We start from the raw sequence: 7,670 nt of genomic DNA, 5'->3' as shown, positions 1-7,670 counted from the left end.
GTATTTTGCTTTAACAATGATATTTTAATAGTAAGAAGATACAGGCATGAATTGTTGGGTTGTAATGATAACTCTAGTTTTAAGTATCTTTTGAAATAAATTCACAATAGCTAAAATCACTCATTTCATCCATAATAATTCCATATCCATCATAACCTTAAATTAAACTTAGGAAATAAATAACTCACAAATCGCTAGTATGCTCCAGGCGCGTATTAATAAATAAACTATCGTGATTATGTACACGTTCGCGTGACATGGTTACGATTTTCCAAATTAAAGGCAAGGTATGCGTTCGCACAACTTCGATCAAATTTTTCTTATATAATTTATAAAGCGTGATTAATCGTGGACACGTACGTGTGACATGATTTTTAACGTGCCAAATAAAAATGAGTACACGCACGCGTGACTTAATTCTTTAATTACGAATAATCAAGCAATTAAAAGCGGTATAAAGATAAATGCACATAGGTCCTAAAATGGGTAGTTAAACAATTTATGCCAAGTATAAATCGCTAAGCGACCGTGCTAGAACCACGGAACCTGGGAATGCCTAACACCTTCTCCCGGGTTAACAGAATTCCTTATCTAGAATTTCTGGTTCGCAGACTCTTTAAAAATAAAACTTCCTCGATTTGGGATTTAAAATAAACCGGTGACTTGGGACACCATAATTTATTCCAAGTGGCGACTCTGATTAATTAAATAATCTCATTTCGAATAATGTCACTTTAATTGGAAAACTCCCACTATTCTCCTCAGGGAAAAAGGAGGTGTGACAGCTATGGCGACTCTGCTGGGGATAATACGAATTCGAGCATATAATGTGACCTATACTTGGCTTTATTAATTTGATGTCATTACTGTGTTTTTTGGCCTGATGTGTTAATTGTCGCTTATTTGCCGCTTTGATATTATTTGAATTGTATTAAACTGTCTTCTTACGCTTCCCTTCTGAGTCTTCTGAATTTATGGTGCACACGTGCGCGTGGCCCACTTTTCTGTTAGAAGTCATACCAATTAGAACGAGGCTGGGTCAAGTAACTAGGTCGGGTAGACTTTCGTGCTCCCGGTACGTTGCCCCCACCTCGGCTCGAGCTATCCGCTTGGGTAAGCCAGGTCTAAAACACTCCCCCAGGATTTAAACCTAGCATAACACAACCTCATGCCGGATCCTTAGTAGGAACGTTTGTTTGCTTCATGTGCATTTGACTTTGGGGACTCAACACAGGGGTTGGATCCGTCTAGGACAGGTGTACCCGAGAATTGCAAGACCATCCTGATGCATCTTATGTGCTACTTGTGCATTATGTTTGATTCGGCTTGTGCATGTTTACCGGTTTCTAAAAATAATAAAATAAAATAAAAATATAAAAATTAAGGGAAAACCAGAAGGGAGGAAATTTACCCGGTTTTTGAAAAATCTCAGTATTTACCCTAATAAGATTATTACAAAATAAGCCTAATTTTTTTCAGAAAAGTGTCATCCTATTCCTGAAACATATGCGGGTCTGATTCTCACCGGATGTGAGATACGTAGGCAAACCTCATCGGTTCCGGCCCCCAATTTTCAAAAATCCAAAAAATATTCTTCTTTAATTCCTTCTTTAGAAATCTTTCTTTAAGACGTCAAATTAAAAATCCAAAAATATTTCCACCTTCTTTAGAAGTCTTTCTCCGAAAAATTAAAAAAAAATTGAAATCCAAAAAAAAAAAAAATTCTTTTTATCGAAAATTACCAAAAATAAAAATCCAAAAATATTTTTCTTTCTTTTTAAAGGTCTTTCTTTCAAAAATTTTAAATAAAAAAGAGATAGAGAATTCAAAGTTCAAAAATATTTCCCTTAATAAGAGCTTTTACGATTAGGTTTTTTTTTAAGAAAGTAAAAAAAAAATAGTTTATTTATTTTATTCTAGATCTCCCCGAACTACGCAAGATCTGATTCATGTCTCCACATGATACGTAGGCAACCCACATCAGGTTCGATCGCATCATTTTGAAAAGAAAAAAAAGTAAGTAAATAAAAAAGAGAAGAGAGAAAGTCGTTAAAAAAAAGAAAAAAATAGAAGAAGAGAGAGTGTTTATTCAAACATGCTTGTGGTTTTGAAATAAAAGCTAATTAAAGGTGGTCGGTTTGTTGGTTTGCAATGGTGAGTCACGCAAACAATCCAAGATCCCTCGAAAGTAAAAGCATCTTCTCAACAAATGGAAGAAGCACCACTGTTGTTGATCCAAGGTCACGAAAAGGCAAGTAGGCAAGTTGACGTTGAAAAAAAAATGAAGGCAAATATGGGGTTGACTTTACCAAATTTGAGCAATAGGACATTGCCTGCTCGGGATGATTTTATGATTGGAAATTTGATCCAGCATTGAAAGCCATAGTAGCCATTGCCATGGCAGAAGAGAAACAAAAAAAATCGTGCGCCAACCCAGAAACTTTCCCTATCAGACGGAGTCTCGGTAGCCGGTCTTGCTATCTTTTCTGCCTTTCGAGTTATTTCAGTATGTCAACCGAATGTTTTTACTTTACTATCTTACATTCTGATGTAAACCCTTCTATTTTTTTTTAAATATTCAAATAAATGAAATCAAAATTTCATCATCCAAGAATGTCTCTTTTCTTAATCTTGTCACCTTTCTTATTCTCTTTTCAGTTCTGTAAATGCATATTTTAATAACATGACATGCTTGCGGACTTCATGCCTAGATCCTAAAACGCTGTCAGATTTTGAAATAATGAACCAAGAAGCATAATGTGTTGAAGATAAGGCTTGTAAGAAAATAAACAAAGAATTGAAACGAAAATGAGATTCCCTCTCTTCGGATCATTATTGAAGCCGAGATCGCTGATGAAGATTCATTCAAGACCCGATTGAAACTGTCTTTGATTGATGGAAAGTGATTGGCCGGAGGCTACCATGGGCAGCTGTACAACAAAGAATGACCCATGCTTACGATAAAAAGTACGGGCAACTCGTCCTGAGACATATTCTCCCGCACCATGAAGAAGCTGAGGAAAATTTTGCTCCAAATTGCAAAGGTCCATACATTGTAACAAGAGTATTGCAAAGGACCATTGTATTTGGGAGACATCAAAGAAAATATCCCCGAGACGATAGTCAAATCAGATGCAGTCAGAAGGAACTATGTTTGACTCACTACTCGGTGTTAACATTCTTTGATTGGGATGACAAAGGCTTTTTTTTTTCTCGCTACCCAAACACTATTAATCTTTTTGCAAACCCTTTGAGCCGGTTCCCTCTCTTTGATTACCCTCTTTGGAATCTGAAAGTTATTATTAAAAAAATGACAAAGAAAAGAAAGAAAAAAAAAAAAAGAAAAACGGAAAAAAAGAAAAAAAAAGAAAAAAAAGAAGAAAAAAAAAGGAGAAAAAAAATGAAAACAAAAAAAAAGAAAATCAAAAACAGAGTTTCCTGAACTACGTTCGACTTGATTCCGAAAGGATACGTAGGCAACCTTTCTCTGAGGTTTAGTCACACTAAAATAAAAATTCAAATTCCCCAAAAAGTGAAACTGGGTAGATATTATAATGTTTCGGCAATGGTTTTGCCTGAAAGGTTCCAAAGTTGTAATTCAATCCAAATTCTTTTTACCCAAATCTTTTCAAGTCCTTCCGATCAATCAGTGAGAATGTTTATAGAATTAGAGGATACAATCGTTTGGATCTGATACAATCAAAATGAGAGAAATAAAATGAGAGGGTCTTGTTGGTGAAAACCTTCGGGCACCGTAAGGCGATGGTAAGTAGAGAAAATAAAAATGAGAGAGTCTTATTAGTGAAAACTCGCAAAGGGCACTATAAGACGATGGCGAGAAGAGAAATGAGAGAGATCAGCTAGTGAAAACCCACAAAAGGCACTGTTGATCGAAAAGAGGATTCACACAACCATGTCATTAACACAATCTTGAGCAAGGTTTCGCGGTTTCAAGTCAAAATTTATGATGAGTTTTTGAGAATCGGACGGTTTATACAGATCCGGCATCCAGTCCAAAAGGCATGTCATGTTTATTGAAGTCTGCATGTACTCCCATATAAGTCCGTATTTTTGTTCCTTGAAAGGGACACCTCTTGTTCTAAACTCATTCTCTATTGTATTGTTTGTTTGTTTTTTTTTTCTTTCTTTGAATCCCTTTCAGTCTAACTTTGTTCCAAAAAATAAGGCAAAGAAAAGATGGCAAGACCAATTTACAGGGTTCTCGTTTGAAGCGAGCTGATATATTCAAAAGGCGCCCAGCCTCGACAAATGCATCAAGTCGACCCCGACTGTCCATGATTGGCCGATGTTTTGAAATGAAAAACTTTGAAAGAAGTCAAAAGTGAAATGCCTACAAAGGCAAAATAAAGTTGAAAAAGGTTAAATACCGTCATGGCAAAGTTTGGAAAAGCTAAAGGTTCTCCAGAATCAGAAATGCAGTTGGTATTCAGGAAATAACTAGTCGAAGTTGAAGTCATTGAAGAAGATGAGCTGAGTCAAGGGACTGAAATAATCAAGGCCACAAATCGACCACCATTTTAAAACTAATGAATCTTTCTTTGTTCAGAACAATAACAGAACAATTTTATGAAATAGTTTGTGGAAAGACCAACACCACCAAGTGCTCAAATCCATGATTTCCTTCCAATATGCATGTAATCATGTTATTTTTAGTTTTATTATAGGGAATCAACACCCTATCTTCAATACAGGGTACTACATTCCCTGGTTGCACATCTTATTGCCAACACAGGGTACTACATTTCCTGGTTGCACTTCTTGTTGCAAACCTAGGGTACGACATCCCTTAGTAGCATTTCAGAGAGCCACGAGCCTCATTTTATTGCCAACACAGGGTACTACATCCCTTGGTTGCATTATTTTCTACATAGGGTACGACATCCCCTAGTAGCGTTTTAGAGTGTCACGGGGCTCTTCTTATTGCCAACACAGGGTACTACATCCCCTGGTTGCATTATATTCTACATAGGGTACGACATTCCCTAGTAGCATTTCAGAGTGCCACGATTGCCAACACAGGGTACTACATCCCCCGGTTGCATTATTTTCTGCCAACATAGGGTACGACATCCCCTAGTTGCATTTCAGAGTGCCACGAGCCTTATTTTGTTGCCAACACAGGGTACTACATCCCCTGGTTGCATTACTTTCTTCCTACATAGGGTACAACATCACCTAGTAGAATCTCAGAGTGCCACGATTGCCAACACAGGGTACTACATCCCCTGGTTGCATTAGTTTCTGCCAACATAGGGTACGACATCCCCTAGTTGCATTTCAGAGTGCCACGAGCCTCATCTTATTTCCAACACAGGGTACTACATCCCCTGGTTGTATTATTTTCTGCGAACATAGGGTACGACATCCCCTAGTTGCATTTCAGAGTGCCACAAGCCTCATTTTGTTGCCAACACAGGGTACTACATCCCCTGGTTGCATTACTTTCTTCCTACATAGGGCACAACATCCCTTAGTAGAATCTCAAAGTGCCACGAGTCTCGTCTTATTGCCAACACAGGGTACTACATTCCCTAGTAGCATCATTTTCTGCCGAAATAGGGTACAACATTCCCTTGTAGAATCTTAGAGAGCCAACAGCTTCATTTTATTGCCAACATAGGGTACTACATCCTCTGGTTGCATTTTTATTTTCTACATAGGGTACTACATCCCCTAGTAGCATTTCAGAGAGCCACGAGCCTCATTTTATTGCCAACACAGGGTACTACATCCCCTGGTTGCATTATTTTCTGCCAACATAGGGTACGACATCCCCTAGTTGCATTTCAGAGTGCCACGAGCCTCATTTTGTTGCCAACACAGGGTACTACATCCCCTGGTTGCATTATTGCAAAGGGCACTATAAGACGATGCGGAGAAGAGAAAGAGAGAGATCAGCTAGTGAAAACCCACAAAGGCACTGTTTGATCGAAAAGAGACTCACACAACCATAGCATTAACACAATTATGAGCAAGGTTTCGCGGTTTCAAGTCAAAATTTGTGATGAATTTTTGAGAATCGGACGGTTTATACAGATCAGGCATCCAGTCCAAAAGGCATGTCATGTTTATTGAAGTCTGCATGTACTCCCATATAAGTCGTATTTCTGTCTCCTGAAAGGGACACCTCTTGTTTTTCTAAACTCATTCTCTATTGTATGTTTTGTTTGTTTTTTTTCTTTGAATCCTTTCAGTCTAACTTTGTTCAAAAAAATAAGGCAAAGAAAAGATGGCAAGACCGATTTACAGGTTCTCGTTTGAAGCAAGCTAATATATTCAAAAGGCGCCAGCCTCGACAAATGCATCAAGTCGACCCCGACTGTCCTTGATTGGCCGATGCTTTGAAATGAAAAAACTTTGAAAGAAGTCAAAAGTGAAATGCCCACAAAGCAAATAAAGTTTTGAAAAAGGTTTAAGTACCGTCATGGCAAAAGTTTGGAAAAGCTAAAGGTTCTCCAGAACAGAAATGCAGTTGGTATTCAGGAAATAACTAGTTGCAGTTGAAGTCATTAAGAAGATGAGCTGAGTCAAGGGACTGAAATAATCAAGGCCACAAACCGACCACCATTTAAAACTAATGAATCTTTCCTTGTTCAGAACAATAACAGAACAATTTTATGAAATAGTCCGTGGAAAGACCAACACCACAAGTGAAGTTCTCAAATCCATGATTTCCTTTCCAATATGCATGTACATGCTTATTTTTAGTTTCATTATAGGGGATCAACACCCTATCTTCAACACAGGGTACTACACCCCCTGGATTTTTATTTTCTACATAGGGTACGACATCCCCTAGTAGCATTTCAGAGTGCCACGAGCCTCATCTTATTTCCAACACAGGGTACTACATCCCCTGGTTGCCTTACTTCTTGTTGCAAACATAGGGTACGACATCCCCTAGTTGCATTTCAGAGTGCCACGAGCCTCATCTTATTTCCAACACAGGGTACTACATCCCCTGGTTGCATTATTTTCTACATAGGGTACGACATCCCCTAGTAGCGTTTCAGAGTGCCACGAGCCTCATTTTATTGCCAACACAGGGTACTACATCCCCTGGTTGCATTTTATTTTCTACATAGGGTACGACATCCCCTAGTAGCATTTCAGAGTGCCACGAGCCTCATCTTATTTCCAACACAGGGTACTACATCCCTGGTTGCCTTACTTCTTGTTGCAAACATAGGGTACGATACCCCTAGTTGCATTTCAGAGTGCCACGATGCCAACACAGGGTACTACATCCCCTGGTTCATTATTTTTCTGCCAACATAGGGTACGACATCCCTAGTTTGCATTTCAGAAGTGCCACGAGCCTTATTTTGTTGCCAACACAGGGTACTACATCCCCTGGTTGCTATTACTTTCTTCCTACATAGGTACAACATCACCTAGTAGAATCTCAGGTGCCACGATTGCCAACACAGGGTACTACATCCCCTGGTTGCATTAGTTTCTTCAACATAGGGTACGACATTCCGCCTAGTTGCATTTAAGAGTGCCACGAGCCTCATTTGTTGCCAACACAGGGTACTACATCCCCTGGTTGCATATATTTCGGCGAACATAGGGTACGACATCCCCTAGTTTGCATTTCAGAGTGCCACAAGCCTCATTTTGTTGCCACACAGGGTACTACATCCCCT

Source organism: Nicotiana attenuata, chromosome 9 (assembly GCF_001879085.1).
Source record: "Nicotiana attenuata strain UT chromosome 9, NIATTr2, whole genome shotgun sequence".
NCBI lineage: Eukaryota > Viridiplantae > Streptophyta > Magnoliopsida > Solanales > Solanaceae > Nicotiana > Nicotiana attenuata.
This window is presented reverse-complemented; position numbering follows the sequence as displayed.